Source organism: Canis lupus, chromosome 10 (assembly GCF_048164855.1).
Source record: "Canis lupus baileyi chromosome 10, mCanLup2.hap1, whole genome shotgun sequence".
Lineage (NCBI taxonomy): Eukaryota > Metazoa > Chordata > Mammalia > Carnivora > Canidae > Canis > Canis lupus.
The window spans coordinates 11,549,784-11,575,278 of NC_132847.1; the positions used below are offsets into that span (position 1 = coordinate 11,549,784).

Genomic DNA, 25,495 nt, shown 5'->3' on the forward strand with positions numbered 1-25,495 from the left:
TTCCACTCCACTCTAAGAAGCATAGGCGCAAACATTACATTAAAGTAACAGAAGAAGACTGCTGCTTTAGGGTGGCTTTGCTTGAAGTAATCTCAGTCCTTCAGCTTTACTTGTCCTTTTGAAATAAAACCTTTAGGTTTTACCTTAGAATTTGTGCTCTTTTTTGAGGGAAAATAATTCATTAGTATATTAAGAATAGGTGAGATAACAAAGCAAAAGAACTAATAAAATCCAATTAATTTTTTAAATTACTATTTTTTAAATGTGTAAAAGTATCTTAATAATATTAGTCTGTTTCTGAGAATACAGTAACAGCAGATTTTCAGAGATGTCATAGTCTGATGCTTGTGTCTGATGTGTGGGTTATGGCTTTTTATTTTTTTGTGAGGGCACTGGCCATTCATTAGTTAGTTGATTTATTCATTGAACAGGTGTTAAGTGTCCTGTAAGCAGGCAGGCACCGTTCTGAGAGCTGAGAGTGTCTCACAAGTATTAGACCTGAAATATAGCTAAACTTTGTCTTGTGTGAAGTTTGACATTTAGAACACAAATTCAAGTAAATGCCAGGGTTTTACTCTGAAGATGTAGCAATTTCCTCTGCTTGAAACTGTTTATCCTTTTCGGTTTTGTAGAGCTCAGTCCAGAAAACATTTATACAAACTTCTGGTGGCTGATTCCCATAAACAAATTGTGTAAATCAAATATAACCACAAAGTTCTACGAGAACAGGATATGATTCATACCTTGCTCACTGTCTTAGTTTCTGGTTTGTTACTCGATTATTTTTTTCTTTTACTAGTGTGGGATGCATTAGTTCTAATGTCAGCTACAGCTTGCATTTATTATGTTGCTCTTCTGTCTGATAGAATGCCAGATAAATATGTTTTCTTCATCATGTCATTGCAACTGGGTCCAGCATAGTCATATAAAAATTAAAATCATTTTTGTAAAGTCATTTCTATATAGGCTTTATCAATGTGATCCCAACCTGAATGGTATTCCCCAAACCTTTGATCATTTGTTTTCTACTACTTAATTTTTATATGTCAGTGGCTATACGTCATCTACAATTCCTATTTTACATAGTTTTTGCTTTAAAGGGAGCAACTTTCCTTTAGCATTTTCACAGCTAGTGGTTTGAAGCCTACGTATGTGAACTTGCCTTGAAAACTTGTTTATATGGTAATTAAAAACCTTCTGATTCTTGTCTCAACTCACATCTCAGCACTACCTCCCTTCCCCCTACCTTTGCTTCTACCCCGCTTTTGAACAGAATTCTACTGTATACCCATAACAGTGTTCTCATGGTGAACATTGGCACCACCTTCCTCAATTACCCAAGTCTTTTGCATAGCACTTGGTTGGATTTTTCAACAGAATCCTTTCAGTAAAGCCATGTCACCACTTGACTAAGGCAAAGCAAAGCTATATAGCAATGAGGAATGGAATCCCACTGCTATTTTCCTCAAATTAAATTTGATCCTATAATGGCTCTTTTAATATAACAGACTTTACTCCAGTACCAGAGTCTATAGCACAAAAGACAAAGACTTTTTCCCAAATCGGGAGGGCAGCTTGGGAAGAAAACTCTATTTGGGGGAGAACTTCACTCTTTGAGATGATCTTTAAATGTTGCATCCTGTATCTATATAACAAGAGACCATAATTGTGCGTGAATAAGGATAGATTAAGGAAGTTGATTTTCAGATTTTCAATTTCTGCGTATGCTCTTGCCTAGAAAAATGCTTACTCTGAATGGACATCTCTGTCCTCCTTTCCTGCTTCCCCTTTGGCAATTATTCACATCTGCCCCCATCCCAAATCTTGCCTGCCTCGTGGCCCAGAGATGCAGAAGGCCCCAGGTGCTAATGGGAAGCCTCTTTAGTCAAAGCATCATAGATATATAGATCCCATCTATCTCATCAATAGATCCATTTCTGGGGTGCCTGAATGGCTAAATTGGTTAAGTGTCTGCCTTCGACTCAGGTCATAATCTCAGGGTCCTGGGATGGAGTCCCACATGGAGCCCTGGATCGAGCCCCCACATCGGGCTCCCTGCTCAGTGGAGAGTCTGCTTCTCCCTCTGTCTGCCTCTCTCCCTCCACTCATGCTCTGGCTCTGGCTTTCTCTCTCTCAAATAAATAAGTAAATAAATAAATAAATAAATTTACAATAAAACTTTTAAAAATTTTTCTATACTTTAAAAATGTTATTTATAATGATTTATAACATTGCCCTGAATAGTTGGTTACTACTAATAATTGTTAGAACAATTCCAGAAGAGATTTTAGGCACTTAAAACCTATGTTCATAGGAAATGTTAATGTATATTTAATTATGTATTTTTATTGCAATGAAATTTGATAGAGTGTTCAGTAAAAACATTCAAGTATAAAAATACATTACGATAAAAATCTGTAGGGAAAAATGAAGTGAAAATACAATTTAAGTGAAGAAAAAGCAATAAAATTTTTTGAATATTAAAAAGGATATGTTCCCATGTTTTGAACTGAATGATGAGGTAATTATATCATCCTAGTTATTTTTATAACCCTTTTGGATATGTTTTAAAAAGTGATTTAACAGTTTTGTTTAAAATGGAAGTTATATCCTTTGAAACTGTTAAAAAGCATTAAAAAATTTACATTCCAACTTCCAAAATGGAGATGTATCTAACTTATCATTATCTTAGGATATAAAAGACTTAAGAAATTGGAAGATCCTGGAAGAACCACAGGTCTCAAGGTCAGAGTTAATCAACACTTATAAGCATCATACTTTCATTGTGCATTTGCATTTTTTTTTCTTTCTAAAAGGGTTCCTCACCCACAACAGTGTTACTTCTTTCCACCAAGGCTCTTCCAGCTCTTTTGGAGATAATACTTTTCCTTGGAAACAGATCTGTCACTGCAGGACAGAGTTCATGCCAACATTCTCCCTCAGAGGCCTTGTTCCACATGTTGTCTTACCCCTATCAGGATCAATCCTAAAAATCTCCCTATTTTGATGTCCTGCATTCATCTTGAAGAGCACAGTGGAGGCATATGGATTGCTAGGCTGGTTGAAAACGAACTCTAATGGCACTTGTTGGAAGCCAGAGGGTTTCACCTAAGGGAAACTGTGACCTACAGATGAGCCACTTTCTCATGAGGATGAGAAAGGAAACCTGGTTACTGCTCTAAAATTCTAACCTTACTTGAGCTTCTTAATGCCATTTTCCTGAAATAACTGTCAGGATGTTGCTAATAATTTATTAAGAATTAAATCTAAAGGATATCTTTTAATGTGTGTCTCACTCGAATTCTCTGCATTATTTGACAGGGACGACAATCCCTTCTTTGACATTATACCTCCCATGACAGCTCTGTCTTGGATCACCCCCTACATCTCCCACTACTCCCCCTCAAGCTCTGTCACGTGTAGCTCTTGGTCTATCTGTTCCAAAACTCTGCTTTTCTGGCTCTGAACACTCTTTCATGACCTCACCTTCATTCGGTCTGGTCTTTAGCAACTGATAGGATATTAACACAGTTAAATCTGTGTTTCCTGGAGTCTTTCTGCTAAGTTCCATGTTAATCTTGCAATCTACTCTCAGTATGGCTCTTGGTTTTGATATCAATTATGTGTCCCTAAAAAAATTATGTGTCCCTTATATATGATATGAGTCATGTTGTTCCAAAAAGATAGTGTATCTCCAGTGATTTCCCATGTACACTCTAAGACAAAATATCAACCTGTAGGTTCACATAGCTCTTAAGTTAAATGGAAAATGTGGCCATCCTCAAGTTATTCACTTAGTTCTTTTTTTTAAGATTTTATTTATTTATTCATGAGAGACACAGAGAGAGGCAGAGACATAGAGGGAGAAGCAGGCTCCCCACAGGGAGCCCAATGTGGGACTTAATCTCAGGACCCCGGGATCCACAACCTGAGCCAAAGGCAGATGTTCAACCACTGAGTCACCCAGGCATCCCTTCCCATGCTTTTTTAAAAAAAGATTTATTTATTTATTTGAGAGAGAGAGAATGTGGTGGGGGAGGAGCAGAGAGGGAAAAAGAAAAATCTCAAGCAGACTCCCTGCTGAGCACTGAACCCAACACAGGGCTCTCTCTCTCTCTCTCTCTTTCTCTCGGGACCCTCAGATCATGACCTGAGCCAAAACCAAGAGTCGGACGCTTAACCAACTGAGCCATGCAGGCCCACCCCCATGCTTTTTAAAATTTTAATTTTTACAAAATTCCAATTAAAATGAGAAAGGAGTATAAAGGTAAAGAGCAAAACATCATGAGAACTTAGATTATCACATATTCTGTGACTAAGAGATGTGAAATTTTTATTTGATGTGAAATTCCATAATACAGGTAGGTAGTCAGGTTTCTGAGTTATTAGCAGCATAAACCAAGTTTTGAATTTTTTAAGTGTTTCAGTTTGTGTTCCAGGAGCAGACTCTGAGACAGGATTCATACACAAAGTATTTGGGAAGTGATCCTAGTAACATGAACAGAGGAATGGGGAAATGATAGAGAAAAGGGAAAGAAGCCCCCAAAAGTTACATTATTGAAACAGGCTACTATAGTAGCTTGATCCGACGTGATTATTACCCTGAGGAGAAATCTGGATATTATTGTGAACCAATTCCTAACAGTTGCTGATGAAGGGCTGCTTCTGTGGACCATTAATCGCCAGCATTTCCAGTCTGTTCTCCAGCCTGTGCAGGATGCTCAGGCATCCAGAGGGAGCCATCAAGCAAAGAGCAGGTGCTGATAGTTGGAAGTTGATTGGCAGGTCCTTGAGTCATCTGCTGCATTAAGGAAAATAATGTGCTAAAATACTAGCTTGTGGACGGAATCACCAGAAACTTAGGCCACTTGCAGTCAAGTAGTCTAGAAAAATTCCCCAAACTCCTTCATGGAATGCGTTTGTGACCACTATCAGGTACCCCCCTGCAGAGCAGTGTAAGCTGCACTTAGTGCATCTGCAGAGTTAGCCCTAGAGATAAAACACCCACATAGCACCTCTGCTCTGGCTGCTTCTGGCATTTGATCTTGCTGTAATTTGCCTTTCTGCCAGAGAGTTGCTTTAGCCCCTCTTCTCTAGAAATCTGATTGGCAGCACATAGGTCATTTGCCTGAACTTGAGCTGCGAGAGAGCCTGAAAGAGTGAGTATCTGGAACTTTAGCTTCTGTGGTGGGAGGCACCCTCTGCCATCCCATCAAAGCACACAAGTTTGTGAGAGGTGATTCTGGAAGCACTGCAAAGGAGTTGAGACACTGATTCTTTGGAAAGAATAGCAGATATCCATGATAGGCAGTTAATGTTTTTTAAGCCCCAGTTTTAAGTGACTCTGCTGGACTAGTTCTCACAAATAAGCCATGCAACAGAGAATTCCATCAGGAAGGGCAAAAGGGCTGTTTGGTGGGAAGTCTCCACTTGAATTCAGGAGGTTCCCTGATTCCTTCCTTCTTAGACTTAGTTTAAGTACCACTTAAAACCACTAACTAAAACAATCTTGTTTTAGTACCACTGTTGTTTTTCTGGGTCAAAATTCTTAACTCCCCTGGCTTTTTCCTTTATGTCTCTTTTTCTCTTTTGACATATAAGAAACTTTGCTGTGAGAAGCAGTCTTTCTCCAAATGCATCCCTGGGGTGCCATTAAAAGCCTAGAGCAGCAGCCTCTTCTCCCTCTGTTGGGTCTATGAGTCACTCAGTTGTTCTGTGCGTCATGAACCTGAGCCTACCCGTAACCCTGTGAAGGCAAGTCATTTTGACAGAGCTGCACAATGGACCAGTTGCACAATGGAATTGTTTGAGGCAAAGACAGAGGTAAAATATGCAGATAAGAAGGAATTGACCTCAGGGGAGCCTATACTCTCATGGAGTCCGTAAGCTAGCCAAGTGTATAAGTGATTATGCTGTAAGGACATAAGCGAGGAAGACTTTTTTCTTTCTCACTTATACAAATGGGGAGAGGGACAAGATTACCTCCTTTAGGGTTTGGGTCACAGGTAACTGAGGACATCTGAACAGCTACTACTTGAGGTTTGGGAGGAATTTGGACACAAGAGTTGTTGAGATGCGGCAGTGCTGACTTCTACTGAAACCAAATCAGGAACATCGGTTATGTGTCTGAGAAAGATTCAATGGCCTCATTTGGTCAGAATATTTAGTGTGTGGAGAGGAAGAGGGAGACGTGGACAGAAAAGTAGCGTGCGAAGAGTTACGATGTGCAGATCAAGTGCCTGATGGGAGCCCCCTAGGACCTATGGAGAATGTGACCCTAGCTGAGACCTAAGCTGTGTGTTTCTTTTCATGTTCAGCAAAGTGCCTACTCTTCTGTCCTTCTGCAGGCATTTAGCTAATTAATTTAGCTCAGAATAGGAAATTCACTATTAGAAATCAAACTCTCTTCAGACCAATATCACATTCAAAGAGGAAAAGATTTTGCATGCACCAAATGTTGAATCGACATTATTTTACTCAAGACTGATTTTTCTTTATGCTCTAGTCTCACATCTTTCTGAATATCTCAGTTTTATAGTGACAAGTACCTTGCAGATAATGAGACAGATAGAACTGTTATGAAAAACATAAAAGTACAAGGCTTCAAAAGAGTGTCTCTCATATGCTCTTTCGATTTCTGCCACAACTTAGTAGTTAAAATAATGCCATTATACCAGTTTCCACTAAGTATGACAAACTGTTCTAATTAAGCCATTTAAAACAACAATTTTATTCCTAACATATGTGCAACCAAATGTGTTTTTAAATTAATTTTCCATTGCTCTTTTGTGCAAATTAGAGCTTTCATCATTGCAAATGTGATTCTGTAAAATGAAAATACTAGAAACCAGAATTTGTGATGAGAAAATTAATTTCTTGCTTATTGAAATTTGCACCAGCAATATGTTATATAACAAAACAAAGAAACAACAAAATATAAAAATTCACTTCCATAATAAAAGTACTAATTTTTAAATGGTAAAAATCTAATACATAATATTTTTAAAGCAGAAGTATAAAAATTCTCTTAATTATCTTATTAGTACACAGTCCTTTAGAAAATGTTAGATTAATTTCAGAGTATTTTTCCTTCAAATGAAGTTGAAAGATGCTTTTCATTCTCCATTTATTTTATCAAACCATTTGAACACAAATATGTGAGCTTGGCTTAGGTGTTTTGGTGCTATACAATTATTTATATGGCTTCTGTGTTCCCTGTTTTTTAACTTATTTCCACAGGATATAAGCCTCTAAAATCTCCATAGTTTAAGTGTATTTGGTGAAAATTGTGAATTTTGCAGTAGTATGATAAATAAAATGTGAAGAATTTGAATTATACCATTTCGTCATTTGTAGTAATAAAAAAAAAAAAAAGCCAGAGATAAAATTTCATCTTATTTCACAGTTCCTTTTACCTGGCAAACTCCCTTGCCACCAAACTATGCCAGTATACCAGCCAACTTCTTTCAGCTGGACTGTCATTGGTCTCCTCAGTGATTTCCTTACAATCATTATGTCCTTTGTTCTGCTCCTTCTCTACAAAGCAGTCTGAGCTATCTTTTAAAATTGAAAATCTAATAGTATCACTTCACTTGCTTAACACTTGTCAATGGCTTCTTATTGCTTTTGGAGTAAAATTGAAAAATATTAACATGGCCTAGAAGGACAGTGGATAATATAGGTCTTATCGAGGGCTGGAGCCTTTCTCCAGACCGCTCTAAAAATGTCTTTGTGGAGTCTCCCACACTCCACAGTTTCTCAAATATTCCATTCTTTCTAGAATGCTTCCCTCTCCTTTCTTTTCTTCTTCTTCTTCTTTTTTTTTTTAAGATTTATTCATTTATTCATGAGAGACACACAGAGAGAGGTAGAGACATAGGCAGAGGGAGAAGCAGGCTCCCTGCAGGGAGCCTGATGCAGGATCTTGATCCTGGATCCTAAGCCCAAGGCAGACACTCAACTGTTGAGTAACCCAGCTGTCCCCTTCTCTCCTTTATTTCCTAGTTAGCAACTAAATATCCTTCAAATTACAGAACTAACCACACCACATTTCATTTCAAGTCTTTTCCTTTGTTACAGATTCACAGAGTCATCCATGTCCCTTCCATTGACAATGTTGGTTTTAATTAGTTACTAGCAATAATTTGTGTGATTATTTGAATAAAGTCTCCCTAACTAAACTGGGAGCTCATGAACAAAGGAATTATGTGTGATTTTGATCTCAATTTCATCCTAATTGTGTAGCAGAATAACTGGCATTTATTACTATATTTAATGACTTTTAAAATATACTAAAACCAAAACAAAGATACAGTCAAACAAACTAGAAAACCAAATCCAACAATGCATAAAATGCATTTCATACTATGACCAACTGGGATTTATTGCAGGAATGTGAAGTCAATTTAACAGTTAGAAACCAAAGTAATTAGTAAGATCTAATACTTTTTCATGATTAAAATGGTCAACAAACTAGAAATAGAGGGTAACTTATTCAGTCTGATAAAGCATATCTACCAAAGACCCACAGCCACAAAAGGAAAACAAAACCAAAACCAAAACAAAAACAAAAAACTGAATGATTCTCATTTAATATCAGGAACAAGCCAAGAATACCTGCTCTTGACTATGCTATTTAAAATTGTGTTAGAGATCCTAGACAGGTTAATTAGGCAAGAAAAGGAAATAAAAAGCATCTTGATTGAAATGGAAGAGGTAAAATTAGTTTTCTGCATACAGCATAAACTTAAACATAGAAATTCTAAGTATTCCATTCAATAGCATTAGAGCTAGTAAATGAGATTAACAGTATATTAGAATAAAAGATGAATTTATGAAAAATAACCATGTCTACTTAATAGTAATAAAAATACATTAAGAAAACAAATTTATAACATCAAAAAGGACAAAATAGTAATAAAGTTAACAAAAGAAATTCACTTGTACACTGAAAACTACAAAACATTGTTTAAAGAAATTGGAGAAGATCTAAGTAAATGGAAAGATATCCCATGTTCATGTATCAGAATACTTAATATTGTTAAGCTGGCAGTACTTGTCAAATTAATCTAAAGATTCAGTGTAACCCTATCAAAATTCTAGCTTATTTGTTTTTTCTCTTTTGTAATATTGGATAATCTGGAGAAAAAACTTCAATAAAAATGCTAGAGATCCAAAAGAGCTAAAAGATTTTTAAAAAGAAAAAAAAGTTGAAATACTTAGTTTCTTTTTTGAAAATTTACTACAAGTTTCAGTGACCAAGAGAATATTATATTCACCTAGGGTAGATGCACTGACTTGCAGAAAAGAAGTGAGTCCAGAAAGAAATCTTGGGTTGATGGTTAGTTGACATAAGTGCTAACATAAGTGCTAAACAATACTTTTTTGATACATGCTACTAAGATAACAGAATTCCCATATGCAAAATAATGAAGTTGGACTTATACCTCATGGTATACACAAAAGTTAAATTGTAACACAAACTTAAATATAAAAGTTAAAACCATAAGCACCTTAGAAGCAAATATAGGGGTAAACTTTGCTATGGGTAAGGCATTGGTTACTTAGATATGGCACCTAAAGTAAAAGTAAATGCAAAAATAAAAAAGAGAAAGAAAAAAATAGGTCACATGAATTATATCACAATTTCAAAAAATTGTTTTGTGTTTCAAATGATACCAGTAGGAAATAGACAACTCATAGAATGGGAGACAATATTTCTAAATCATGTATCTAATGGAAGACTTGTAGCTATAGCATTTAAGAAATTCTTAGAACTCAATAATAACATACAAATAATTAGAAATGGAAAATAGATTGAAGAGACTTTTTTCATATAAAATATGCAAATGGCCAAAGAGGATATGAAAGTTGCCTAATATTATTAGTCACTAGTGAAATCCAAATCAAAACCACAAGATACCATTTCACTCCCACATTCATGAGTATGATAAAAGACAGACAATAACAAGTATTGTTGATGATGTGGAGAAATTGGAATTCTCAAACATTGCTGGTGTAATACAAAATTATGCAACCACTTTGGAAAACAATATAGCGATTCCTCAAAAATGTGAGTACAGAGGAACCATATGACTCAGTGTCTTCCAAGAGAGTGAAAGCATTTATCCATGCAGAAACTTGTACATGAATATTAATAACAACATTATTCATAATAGCCCCAAATGGGAACACCTCAAATGTGTATCAACCTAAGAATAGATAAATAACATGTTACATAGTCATACAAAGGAATATTATTTGTCAATAAGAAGAAATGAAATTCTGATATATGGTACAACTGGATGATCCTTGAAAACATTATGCTAAGTGAAAAAAAGCCAGTAATAAATAACCACTTATTATCTGATTGCATTTATATGAAGTGTCCAAAACAGGCACATATATAAAGTCAGAAATTAGATTAGTGGCTGGTAAGGGATGGAGTATTGGGGAAGGCAGTGGATTTGAAGTTTCTTTTTGAGGGGATAGAAATGTTTTAAAATTTTTTGTGGTAATGGTTGCACAACTCTGTGAATATACTAAAAAACACTTAATTGTATGATTTAAAAGGGCAAGTTTGGGGACTCCTAGGTGGTTTAGTTGGTTAAGCATCCAACTCTTGATTTTGGCTCAGGTCATGATCTCAGGGTTGTGAGATCGAGCCTTCTGTCCAGCTCTGTGCTGGCTGTGGAGCCTGCTTAGGATTCTCTCTTTTCCTTTCCCTCTGCCCTTTCCCCACCTTAAAAAAAATAAAAATAAAAATAAATAAATAAATAAATAAATAAATAAATAAATAAATAAAATAGGATGAATTTTACAGTATGTGAATTATGTCCTAATAAAGACTATTTAAGATAAATGAATGAATGAATGAACAAATTAATACTAACACAATGTTATACATTGAAGATACTTTAAAATAAATATAAAAACTCTAAATACCCTGTTGTATACTCAGTGGATATAAAATGTAAACTCACCTAATGGCTATATTAATTAGAAATCTGCATGTATTTACAAAGCAAGTTTTCCAGAAGCTACTCATAAATAACAATTTGAATATATAATCTGTATGTGAGTATCATCCCTTAAGCAGCCTCTATTTTTTATTCCCCAACCTTGAAACAAGACTTGGCTCTTCATCATGGCTCTCTGCAATTAAAGCCACTACCAAGTTATCAGTGAGCTGTGTGGACATAAGTTTCCCAAATTATGTCATGTTCAAGGAAAGAGAGAAAATGGCTTAAACCAAACTCCAAACGGAAAATACCTTAATAAGTATATCTCCTTTGATATGTTAATCATCTTATAAATTCCTTCTTTGGCTGTCGCTTGTTTATCTCAACTTTCCTTTTCCAAGTCTAAACCAGTTTCTCCATGCCTCTTTACTTATGCAGAATTTCTTGTTGATATCATAGATTTTCTGACCATGAGTGCCCGCCAACACACAGCCCTGGGCATACAGCTTCCAACTAAGTTTTTTAATGACTTTAGCTCAAGAAACTGTTGGTCTTTTGTTGCCTGTACACAAGAAACACTTTTCTATGTCTATATTTATAATTAAATAAGTGAATATTATGAAGGTATTTTGAAACACCGACTTTATTAATATTAATTAACCTGAACATAGTACATAAACTTTGCAGTTTAACTGTATAGCTATTTATTGACACAGTGTGTCAGATATCATGGTAGATGCTGAATATAGCCAAATATGGAAATCATGGTCCTTGCATATAAGAAATTCACGATCCAGTTCTTTTACAAATATCTTCTATCACTGTAAGGAAACTAAAGCAACATGAGAAAATTAATACTCAAGGTAATCATCTAATGACTGGCTTTCCAGGCACGGTTTCTAATAATAGATTTTTTTCTTTGACCAGTGAGTCACCCTAATTATAAAACAGTGTGCATATAGTGTGTTTTTTAGGTTTCATAGAATCTAATAGATGAAAAAAAAAAAAAGAATCTAATGGATGCCATAGATTTCAAAAACATTTACTCAGTACACTTTGTATAGGTAATATTAACACTCATATCTGCCAGCATTCTTATTTATATAAAACAGAATCCACTATAGCCAATTAGAGTATTAAAGAATTGGTTACAAGGCAGTCAACATTATGAGGGAATTCTTTGTTGCAGTAGTAAGAGGGACCAGTCTCATTTTGATGCCTAACAATGTTTCTAGACCCACATACTCTGTAGTCCGGGTTGGGCAAAGAAGGAAGCAGAACCATTTATTAATTGCTGACTCAGAGTATATACTAGTTTCTTGAAGGATGATTCCAAAACACCTTATCAAGGACTATGATTGCCTTTATTATTCCTATTAAGATTTTATTTATTTATTTGAGAGAGAGAGTGTACAAGAGAGCATAAGCAGGGGGAGAAGCAGAGGCAAACTCCCTGCTGGGCAAGGAGCCCAATGCAGGGCTGATTCCCAGGACCCTGGGATCATTACCTTAGCCAAAGGCAGATGCTGAACTGACTGAGCCACCCAGGCACTTCTTGTTATTCCTTTCTAGTAGTCTGTAATTCAGATTGTTTCAAAGTGATGAGGTACATGACAAAGCTAACACATCCCATGGACACAAACCCCATTGCCTTACTTCAAAAGTAAAACTGAATTTTTTGATTAGAAGAAAGATTAGGAAGAATAATGTAGTGGTAAGTTATTACATTACAATATAGATATTGCTGCTTTTAGAAGTGTGATGAACGAAAAAATCAAGATTACAAAAATGTGTTTATTCCAGTAAGAACAAATTTCCCTATATTAGGTTGTACTTTATCTGTGATCAGGTGATTTGTTACTCAGTTGTTTAGTCATATGCAGGGTTAGATATTGCTTCCATTCATTCAGGCAAAATTGGTGGGGAAAAAAGCCATCTTTGGCAATAGCCAGCCTGTGTTTTTACATCTATACGTTATGTTCATTCCTGCTACCGTAGGCACTTTGTTAGTGGTCATGAAGCAAATCTGGGAGTGGTTGGGAGAAAAGGCTTACTGATCGGCCTCTTATAGTAGTTTATTTTTCATTAACTTAATTATTAAGTGTATATTCAGCAGCTGGATGAACACTCATGTAGAGCAAAATTACTCCTAGATTGGACTCATTCCAAGAGGAAAATTTTCCAAGATTTTACCAATTCTCTGCTCTCTACTCACCCTTTCAAGTCCCTGACCATCCTGAAAAAACCGACTAGGTGATCCTCTTACATTTAAATGTCAATTATACTTTAAAATATATTTCCTTCTAGGAAAAAAATATTTTCTGCCTACAAAGAAGTTTACTTTACTTTGTTGTCCTTCGTTGCCATGCCTAGGTAGGGCTGGGACATCTTAGTCCACTTGGAGCAACTGCAGACGTACTACATAAAACCAGTGCCAAGATAAGTTTATTTTCCTTTTGTCCTTGTTAGACTAGAAAACTCTGTATGGGGCTAAAGTTGTGTAAGGAAGGATGGGCAGGCAGTACAGCAGGAGCACACTGAGAATGTGAATCATCTGCTTCAGGATTTGTTCGTTCACGGCTATACCACAGCAGCCGCTTCAGATGACATGGAATGATCCTGGTTATGTCAGAATTTATGGCTTGCTGGATCAGAAAATACCCAGTTCATGATAGGCATTTGAGGTCAGATGGCTACTTGCTATGTCATGGCAGGACAGTCAGCCTCCACTGTAGCCCAAGAATGAATAGTGAGCTACAAAAGCCTCTACTGTGATTCATCTAGTACAGTCTGCCTACCAGCCCTATCATGTACAGATACATCAAGCACCATTCAGTCTGCTTCACTAAAATGGCCAAGTGACAAGACTGCTTATACCATAAACTGTGCCTAAAATGAAAACTCAGAGTGCTTTGCTTCCTGCCAATGACTGCTGCAATTTATAATTTTCAGACACAGAAGTTGACACAGCTTATCAACAACAGACATTACTACAGAAAATAGTGAGGATGAGTTAACAAATGAGAAAAATTTATCCAGGAAGGAAGGACTGAGATGCAAGAAATTATAATGAATGAAGAAATTGGTACATGTCTGGGAAAATAGGCATCATCAATATTATTATCTAATTTGGGAAGTTAAAAATTCCAGTAGTAACATTGTGGGCAATAGTAACATAAACCAAAAAGAGAGGGTTGGTAGTAAGAGTTGAAGTGAGCTCAAGTATTACTTGGGTAGAATAGAAAAGATTTTGATTCACCTTTGAGTTATGTATGTGTGGGAAGCGTAGAATGGCAACCACTAAAATAACTGAAATATATGCAACTTCCAGAAGATACAGGGAGGAAATGGAATTTTAAAAAATCGATCTTGAAAAAAGTAAAATAAGGAAAAACAAATGATATACGCAGAATGAGACCCAAAAAAGCTCAAAACGAGAGAGAAATCAATTCATACATATGCATAATTATGCATACAAAGGAAATTGTTTCATAGGTAAGAACAAAAACAAAGATAGTGATTGATAAAATTGATCAAATTCAGATATATGTTGTATATAGGAAATGTAATTAAAAATAGGCACCAAAGTGATGAAATCGGCATCCTGGTGGTCTAAACTGTCCTTTGTGCCCCACTCCTCAACAATAAAATTTCAGCATCCACAGATAAAAGTGTCTTTGGGGTGAGTGTGGGATCCAGCACCATGTACAGTAGGACCCAAGAGGAGTCTTGTTCATCTGTGCATCAGTTACATGCAGATAGACTTGATGCCAGCTATGGACCAGCGCTGGTCCCCTCCCAGGCATGGTGCAGAAGGCCCCAGAGAACACTAACTTAGACAGTCATTCATGGACAAGAGAAGCTTTGTAGAAGCCCAGGTCTCCAGAGGAAAAGTTCCAGCATGTTATTAGAGTAAATAAATACATATGTGGATCTATTGGGGTGAGTAAGAGGAACAGTTTTATGTTACCCATATCACTCTTCCTGCAAGGCAGCACAGCTTAGGTGCTGAAAGATTTTCCTTGGCTCATGATTTATCCCATGGGAAAAAGGGAGAGTGTGGAGTAAGCATCCAGCTTTCTGAACTGCATGGGATGCTGCCAGAATGACTTAATTTCTCTCTCACGCCTCCCAGAGTTCTAAGTGAGCCAGTGAGCTGTAATGACCTGGGAACAGGAGGAGGCAGGAATAGTGGTAGCTAGGACTCCTGGAGGACATTGAAGAGATGTGGTTCCTAACTGTATTGTGTATTCTTCAAGAAACCCACCCATGAGCTAGTGGGAATGCCTTACTTATGATCCTTTCAACTGGTCCATGGGCACCCCAGTGCTCTGCAGGCCTCATCCCCAATCTCACCCCACCGTATGGCCAGTTCTCCATCCTCAGAGCGGCAGAAATGAACTTTGGCAGATGACTAGTGAGCATACACAGGAGTTTGATCAAATCTGCAGACCAGAAAAAGACCACAAATTTCAGCTTTGGCACCACATTTGAGAAAACAAAAGAGAAGCTGTCAGCATTTGGCGTGGTGCACTGCAACATCCCAAAAAGGCATATAGGGCTAAGAGTTCTGCCATAAGAGGGCGCAAGAAGTATAAGGCAGGTATACTTACAGAAGATCTGACATAGTCTCAGAACATCATTGCTGATGGAATGTTTTTCTCTCTGAAAGGCAGTAAATACTGGAGAAGGGTGACTGCTACTTCAAAGAATGTGAAAAATCAAGGTAACATGACACCACCAAAGGATTTCAACAAACTTCTGGTAACTGAGACCCAAGACATGAAGAGCTGTGATTTACCAAATAAAGGATTTGAAATAGCTGTTTTAAGGAAACTCAGTGGGCTATAAGAAAACACACAAAGACAAGTCAGTGACTTTGGGGAAAAAATAAATGAACAAAATGAAAAGCTTAACAAAGAGACAAATATAAAAAAGAACCAGATAGAAATTCTCGAGCTGAAAAATACAATTAATAAAAAGTGCAATAGAGAGTATCAACAATAGAATCAAGCTGAAGGAAGAATATGTGGGATAAAGACAGGAACTTTGAAATAATCTCATCAAATGGTAATAAGGAGAAAAACATAAAAAGAATGAAGAAAGCCTCTATGGTCTGTTGGATACCACCAAAAGGGTCCACTTATGAATCATCTGGAGGAGGAGAAGATAGGGAGAAGGGAGCAGAAAGTTTATTTCAAGAAATAATGGCTGCAAACTTACCAAAATCTGGGAAGATGGAGTTGTCCAAGTTCATAAGCCCATAGGTCACCAAAAAAATAAACAAAAAAAATATTTTTCAAGACACATTCTAATAAAACTGTCAACAAAGACAAAAAATATCTTTCAAAAGAGGTAAAAAAAAAAAAACAAAACTTGTAAATTACAGAAGAACCTGCATAAAGCTATCAGTGAATTTCTCAACAGAAACCTCACAACCTGGGAGAAAGTGGAATAATATATTCAAAGTGCTAAAATAAAAAAGTAGTCAAAAACAAATATTTAATCCAGAAAAACTATCATTCAGATATGAAAGAGAAGTAACACTTTTTCAGACAAACAAAAGTTGAGAGTTCAACATTCTTAGACTGCCTTACAGAAAACACTGAATGGAGTCCTTCAAGCTGAAATGAGAGGATGCTTATAAGTAACATGAAGATATATGAAAATATAAAACACAACTGATAAAGGCAAATATATAATCAAATTTTTAAAAAATCTAACACTATAATATAGCCACTAATCTATATTATAAGGTTAAAGTACAAATATATTAAAAATAATTAGAAGTACTGGGCAGCCCCAGTGGCCCAGTGGTTTAGTGCCACCAGCAGCCCGGAGTGTGATCCTGGAGACCCAGGATCGAGTCCCACGTTGGGCTCCCTGCATGGAGCCTGCTTCTCCCTCTGCCTGTATCTCTGCCTCTCTCTCTCCCTTTATCTCTCATGAGTACATGGATAAAATCTTTTTTTTTTAATTTTTATTTATTTATGATAGTCACACACACAGAGAGAGAGAGAGAGGCAGAGACACAGGCAGAGGGAGAAGCAGGCTCCATGCACCGGGAGCCCGACGTGGGATTCGATCCCGGATCTCCAGGATCGCGCCCTGGGCCAAAGGCAGGCGCCGAACCGCTGCACCACCCAGGGATCCCGGATAAAATCTTTAAAAAAAATTAGAGGTACTCTAATTAGTTGAGTACATAGTATATAAAAGAAGTAAATTTTGATATTAACATAAATAAGAATAAAGGAACATAGTTTTTGTATACTGTTGAAGTTATCATCAGTGTAAAATAGACTGTTATATCTGGAAGAAGTTCTATGTAAGCCTTTTGATACCCACAAATCAAAACTTACAGTAGATTCACAATAAGAGAAGGGAATCAAAGAGTACTGTTACAGAAAATGATCAGTTCAAAAAGAAAGCAACCAGAGAGGAAGAAAGGGAAAAAGGAATTACAAATAGCTAGGCAACAATGAATAGGATAATGTTAATAAGTCCTTGCTTATCAAGAATTACTTTAAATGTAACTGGATTAAACTCTCCAATTAAAAGACATAGAATGGCTAGGTGGATTAAAAAAAAAAAAACTAGCTGTACATTGCCTATAAGAGATTCACTTCAGCTTTAAGGACACAAATAGTCTCAAAGTGAAGAGATGGAAGAAATATTCTGTGTAAGTGAAAATCAAAAGTGATCAGGGGTACCTATACTTCAATGGGACAAAATGTACTGTTAGCCAAAAACAGTAACAAGAGACAAAAAGGGCCATTATATAATGATAAAATGGTCAATTCATCAAGAAAACTTAATAATATGTATATATACATACTCACACACACAACACTGGAGCACCTAAATATATTAGGCAAATACTAACAAATCTGAAGGCAGAGATATACTATTACTAATACTACTAATAGAGTATAATACTAATAGAGCATAGCCCACTTTCAACAATGAATAGATCAACCAAACAAAAAAATCAATGAGAAAACTTTGGACTTGAAACATAATTTATACCAAATGGACTTAACAGACAAAAACAGAACAGTCCATCCAACAGCAGTAGAATATATATTCTTCTAAAGAACACACAGCACATTCTCAAGGACAGATCATATAACAAGCCAAGTCTTAGCAAATTTAGGCAGATTGAAATCATACTGAGTCTTTTCTGACCATAATGGTATGAAGCTAGAAATCACTTATAGGATAAAAAGCTGAATGATTTCACAAATATGCGGTAGTTATACCACAGACCCCTGAACATCCAATGGGTCACAGAAGAAATTTTTTAAAATCTTGAAACAAACAAAAATGGAAACAACCTGCATACCAAAAACCTATAGGATGCTGTAAAAGCAGTTTTAAGAGCAAAGTTTATAGTGATAAATGAGAAAGATCTGTAAACAACAACACTTTACACTTCAAGGATCTGGAAAAAGAAAAACAAACTGAGGCCAAACTTAACAGAAGGAAGGATATTACAAAGATCAGAGCAGAAATCAATGAAATAGACACCAGAAAAATGATGGAAAATATCAATGAAACTAAGAGCTTGTTTTTTTAAAAGATAAAGTTGGCAAACCTTTAGCTAGACCAAGACAAAAAGAGAGAAAACTCAAATAAAATCTGAAATAAAAGAGTTTACAACTGACCACAGAAATACATAGCATTATAAAACGCCATTATGAACATTTATTTGTCAACAAATACGATGATCTAGAAAAATGAATAAATTCCTAGGAACACACAATTTATCAAGACTGAATCATGAAGAAATAGAAGGTCTGAACAGACCCGTGATGAGAAAGGAGACTGTAACAGTTCATCCAAAACCTTCTAACACAGAAAAGCTCTGGACCGGATGGTTTCACAGGTGAATTCTAACAAATATTTAAAGAAAAATAATGTCAGTCCTTCTCAGATTCTTAAAAAATTGAATGAGAGGGGATATATGTGAACTCATTTTACAAGACAGGAGATTACCCTAATACCAAAACCAAATAAGGACACTACAAGATAAGAAAACTACATACTAAAATCCGTGATAAATATGGATGGAAACATTCTCAACAAATTGTTAGCAAACGAAATTTAGAAACTCATAAAAATGATCACACACCATGATGAAGTGGAATCTATCCTTGGAATACAAGGATGGTTCAAACATACCCAAACCATAAATGTTGACACCACATTAATAGAATGATAGATAAAAATCTTGTGATTACTCAGTACACGTAGAAAAAGCATTTGACAAAATACAACATCCTTTCATGATAAAATGCTCAGCAAATGGATTATATAGAAGGAACATACCTCAATACAATATAGGCCATCTACAACAAGGCTACAGCTAACATTATACCCAGGAATGAAAGATAGAAACCTTTTCCTCTAAAATCAGGAATGAGACAAAAGTGCCAACTATCACCACTCCTATTCAAAATAATATTGAAGTACTAGCTAAAGAAGAAATAAGGCAAGAAAAAGAATTAAAAGACATCCAAATTTTATTTTATTTTATTTTATTTTATTTTTTTTTATTTTTTTTTAATTTTTGTTTATTTATGATAGTCACAGAGAGAGAGAGAGAGAGAGAGAGAGAGGCAGAGGGAGAAGCAGGCTCCATGCACCGGGAGCCTGACGTGGGATTCGATCCCGGGTCTCCAGGATCGCGCTGTGGGCCACAGGCAGGTGCCAAACCTCTGCGTCACCCAGGGATCCCGACATCCAAATTTTAATGAAAGAAGTAAAATTCTATTTGTGGATGACATGATTTTATGTATAGAAAACTCTAGAGTCCAAAAAAAACCTCTTAGAACCAATGAACAAATTCAGTAAAGTTCAAGATATAAAAGCAACATACACAAATCATTTGTGTTAACAAATAATAACATTAATTACTAATAACAGTGTCTAAAATAGAAATAAAGGAAATAATCCTATTTACAATTGCATCAAAAACAATAAAATATTTATAATTAAATTTAAGCAAGGAAGTGAAAGATTTATACACTAAAAACTACAAGACTTTGATGGAAGAAATTTAACTAGACACAAACAAATGGAAAGACATCTTGTATTCATGTAATGCAAGAATTAACATTGTCTTACTATTTTTTAGAAGTATCCATACTACCTAAACTCTTGTATAAATTCAATGCAGGGATCCCTGGGTGGCTCAGTGGTTTGGCTCTTGCCTTCGGCCCAGGGCGTGATCCTGGAGTCCCAGGATCGAGTCCCACATCGGGCTTCCTGCATGGAGCCTGCTTCTCCCTCTGCCTGTGTCTCTGCCTCTCTCTCTCTCTCTCTCTCTCTTATAAATCAATCAAATCTTAAAAAAAAAAAAAAAAAAAAACGGGCAGAGGAACTGAATAGGTATTTTTCCAAACAGATTTAAATGGCTAACAAGTAGACAAAAAGGTGCTCAGAATCATTAATCACCAGAGAAATGCAAATCAAAACAACAATGAGATTTCATCTACACCTATTAGAATGGTAATTATTGAAAAGACGAAGTATTGGTGAGGTGTGGAGAAAAGGGAATATCCTATCTGAGGTACCTTACTAATGAGAATGTAAATTGGCATAGCCGCTATGGGAAACAACATGGAGATTGCTCAAAAAAATCTCAAACTACATTATGATCCAGCAATGGTATTTCTGAGTATATATATCCAAAATAAATAACAGTATCTTGAAGATATATGTGCACTCTGATGTTCATTGAGCACTATTCACACTAGCCAAGATATGGAAACAACTTAAGTATCTGTCAACAGCTGAATGGATAAAGAGGTGTGTGTGTGTGTGTGTGTGTGTGTGTGTGTGTACGTGTGTACGTACAGTGGCATTTATTCAACTGTGAGAGGAAGGAAATCTTTCCATTTGCAACACCATACATAAATCTTGAGGGCATTATTCTAAATGAAATAACTCAGGCAATAAAGACAAATACTACATGATATGACTTATATATGGAATCTAAGAATGAAGAACTCCTAGAAGTAGAGAATAGAAAGGTGTTTGCCAGGGGCTGCTGAAGGGTGAGGGAAATGGAGACATGTTGGCCTGAGAATACAGACTTCTAGTTACAAGACAAACAAATTTTAGGGATCTAATGTGTACGAGGGTGATTACGATTAATTATACTGTATTACCTACTTGAAGGTTGCTAAGAGAGTAAGTTAATGTTCTCACCACACACACAAAAAAAATGGTTATCATGTGATGTGTTGGAGTGAAAGTGAATGCTATGAGAGTAATCATTTTGCAATATACGAGTGTAACAAATCAACATGGTGTACACTTAAGCTTACACAATGTTTTATATCAGTTATATCTCAGGAAAGCGGGGACGGGAGGGAAGCACACACACACACACACAAAGAATAGAAAAGACTAGGGCACTTGGGTGGCTCAGTGGTTGAGCATCTGCCTTCAGCTCGGGGTGTGATCCCGGAATCCGGGACTGGGTCCCACATCAGGCTCCTTGCAGGAAGCCTGCTTCTCCTTCTGTCTTGTGTCTCTGTCTCTGTTTCTGTCTCTCTCTCTCTCTCTCTCATTCTCTCTGAATAAATAAAGTCTTTAAAAAAAAACACTACAACCAGTTTTTAAAATTCAATGTTATAGTCCATGTTTGAGCACATTATAATTATATTTGAACTCAATAACAAAAACATTGGTTAAAATATCAAATACTTAGAATTTTAAAAGGACACTTTAAATACCTAATCATTTAAAGACGAAAACAATGTAAAACTAAAGCAAATTTTAAGGAAGTCCCTGCTTGCCATTTGTGACTATTTAAAAAGTATTTTCATTGGATTTATGGCCAGAAGAGGAGAGGGACACTTACTATTTCAAGCTGATTTGAATAAACAATTATGCAACAAATGTATTATTAAAATAAATAAATAAAAATAAAACAACTTTTAATTGAATGTTAAAGAAATTTCTCCATGTCACAGCTGTAGAATGAAGCTAAAATAGTACTTTTAAGGAATTTTACTTGAATGTGTTCATTGTATAAAAGTAAATGAACTAAACATCTAATTTAAGAATTTCAAAATGAAAACAAAACCATAAAATAACTCCAATGAAAAGAGAAGAAATAACAACAACATGTTTGGAAATCAGTGCAATTAAAACAAATAGACCTTCAACAACCCTAGAATCTTTTGTTTTCAATGAAAAGACCAATAAAATAGAGAAATGTTTTGAGTGTCAAAACTGATATTAAAGAAAGAACCTTAATTCAGAAAAAGTGTGCATTTTAAAAGGTGGTAAAATAACACTTTGAAAACATGGTAATAAGTCTCTTTGTAATGTAGGTTAACTCTCTATATCCTGGAATTTATATAAACCTACTCAAGAAATATAAATGTGGGGGCAGCCCAGGTGGTTCAGTGGTTTAGCACCACTTTCTATCCCTAGCCTGATCCTGGAGACCCAGGATGGAGTCCCAGGTCGGGCTCCCTGCATGGAGCCTGCTTCTCCCTCTGCTCTGTCTCTGCCCCCCCCCCCCTCTCTCTCTCTCTCTCTGTCTCTTATGAATAAATAAAATCTTTAATATATATATATATATATATATAAATGTGTTATCATTGAATAAGTTTACTCATTATTTTAAAATCTTTTCGCACACAGGAAGAACCCTCCCAAAATCCTCTTGATGGTACACATAAAATTTTACCAAACATACAAGAAAGTATCATTTCAATCCCCCACAAATTCCTCCACAAAAAGCAGGAATACCTATGATAAGGAGAATGATTGTCCCTCAAAGATATCTGTATCCTGATTCCAGGACCTGTGATCATGTTAACTTTATATAGCAAAAGGGACTTTGCATTTGTTTTGGGAACCTCAAATACTCCTGATTATCCAGGGGGACTCAGTGTAGTTGCCAGAGTCCTTAAAAGTGTGATAAGGAGGCAGAAGAGGAGTGTCAAAGAGGGCAGTGGGAAAAGATTCTAAAAGCTGCTACATTACTGGCTTTGAAGTTGGAAAGAGGAGCTCTGAGCCAAAGGAAGGTGGCCTGTAGGAGCTCAAAAAAGCAAGGAAATGAATGATCTCTTAAGGGCCTGAAAATCATACAGTTGTACTGGCATCTTTACAGTAGCCCCGTGAGACCCATGTCAGACTTCTATAGAACTGTAAGATAATAAATTTGTATTGTCTGAAGCCATTAAGTTTGTGGTAATTTGTTATACCTGTAATAGAAAACCAATACATTCCTCAGTGAATTTATGAAAGTAATATATTCTTGATTCAAATTCCATGTACATTCGGAAAGAAAAAGGGAATTTTTATGTCAATCTTATTTTGAGACAAAAGAAAGAAAAATACCAGCAAACTGAATTCACCAATATGTAGAAAATAATTTTATTTTTTTAAGACTTTATTTGAGAAGAGAAAGTGAGACAGTGCAGGGGGAGGGGCAGATGGAGAAGGAGAAGTAGACTCCCACTGAGCAGGGAGCCCACCTCTGGGGCTCCATCCAAGGACCCCGGGGTCATGACCTGAGCTGAAGGCAGATCCTTAACCAGCTTAGCCACCCAGGCACCCCCAAAATAATACATTTTAAGCTAGTATGGTTTAATAAGGGATGGGAGGATGTTTTAACATTAACCAATTAAAGGAGAAAAATTATAAGGTCTGCACAATAGATTAAAAATCTTTCCAATAAAAATTCACCACATATTTATAATCAAAAGTCAAACTAGAAGTTGAAGGAAATTTTCTTCACTGAATGTATACTAGCTTCTGAAAAACTTCAGGAAATAATCTTACCAGTGAAATGCTAGAGTAATTTCCTTTGACATGAGAAATAGGATAAGGATACTCAACATCATCTCCTAAAAAAGAATTCTATTTGTTCTAACTACTTTAGGAAAAATAATAAGAAAAAAATAAATGGAGTAAGAAAAGGAGAAAAAGAAGCAAACTGTCAGTTAACTGTATCCTGTTTACGTATAATAGGAAGTTTTTACATATTTGTAGAAAGGGATTCACTAAAGGCTTCCTTAGTATTGCTGATATACTGTTTCTTAAGCTAAGTGGTATGTGCATTGATGTATAATATAGTATTACCTAATCCTCATTGGTGTTCTTACATATGTATTATGACAAAACATCTTTTTTAATCACCAATCACATCCTTTTAAATTTCTGTTTTATTTTACACTTACAGTCTCTTGTTATGTATTACATATAATTTAGTGTTTCACTATCACTTTCTTCACATCCTTTGTTAGTTATACTTTTCAAATATGGAACCATAAATACAAGTTTTTGTATGACTCCACAGATCAGCATGGTTATTGATTATTTCTCGAAATGTAGGTGCTATAGGTTCTTCTGATCCAACCTTAATCTTGAATATTACTGGCTGTTTACAGAGCCACCTCTCTGCTAATTTATAATCCATTTTCATATGACTACAGTATCTAATCCAAAACTATATAACTGAATGAACGTGTGCTTCATTCATCCTTTAAATGTGTCCATTCAACAAACAGGAATTGAGTGGTGTATCTTAAGAATTCTGTTAAACACTCAGTTTTATGTTGCTCTGAATCTAATTGGGAAAGAGTGACACTGAATTAATTAAAATACAGCATAATCTATGCTAAATCAGATTGGGTTGGAAGGAAGTCAGGACAAAATAAAATATTTCTCAGAGACAGGTCCCAGCATTGGCATTTGTCACAGCGATATTATATCACAGTGTATTCAGCTGAGCCATTGGAAATCCAGAGCTAAGTCTACATGGCAAGAGAAAACTGAAATGTGAGGCAGGAACCAGAAGGTTTGTTCATGTTGTTGTTACCACATTAAAGAATTTATATCCTATCCTGAAGGTGTTGTATACCAACTTCCTTGCAACTTGAGCAAGGAAGTGAGAACATAAGGTCTACACTTCTAAAATACTACTTTGATCACCAAAGCAGAGTGGAAGCCTGAAGAAGTTAGATTTTACACTAAAAAATTATAGATAAAGTCAGAGGTGGGATTTTCAACAGGCATTTGAATTACAGTTCCCAAGGTAAGTCTAGTCTATTAGCCTTGTGAACACTCATGCTGTCCTCTCAAACTGCGTATGTGAGTCCTGCAGTATAGGCTATGGGTGAACGGGAACATAGTTTTTAGGAAAACTGCAAAGTGTTACTGTCATGAACTGTTGTATCAATAAAGAATGAAGTCAGCAAATAACACCTGCTTTGCTTTCATTGTTTATACAAGCTTCTCACCCATGAAAAGTTTATTTCTATAGCTAAACTGCATTAATTTACAATTGCAGGCTTTCAATACTTCAGTTTATATCATGAAATACTCTTAAATGATTAAGAATGGTAATAGAGTAGGTTCATTTCCAGCCTTTAAAGGTGTTCAATAGGCTTCTTTTCTAGTCCACCTTCTAATTACTCTCCGAAATAGTAACTAGGCATTAACTCTATAAATACTAGCACTGTTGTCTTGGAGGACAACTTTCAAGGCAGAAATATAGTTTTAGATAA

General features: G+C 35.9%; 1 protein-coding gene across 4 annotated transcripts in view; it reads left to right on the forward strand.

The window, feature by feature from the left end:
- The window catches only part of PRR16 (proline rich 16), a 532,382-nt gene that overhangs the window by 166,835 nt on the left and 340,052 nt on the right, over positions 1-25,495 (forward strand). The gene's annotated exons all lie outside the window — the stretch shown is intronic.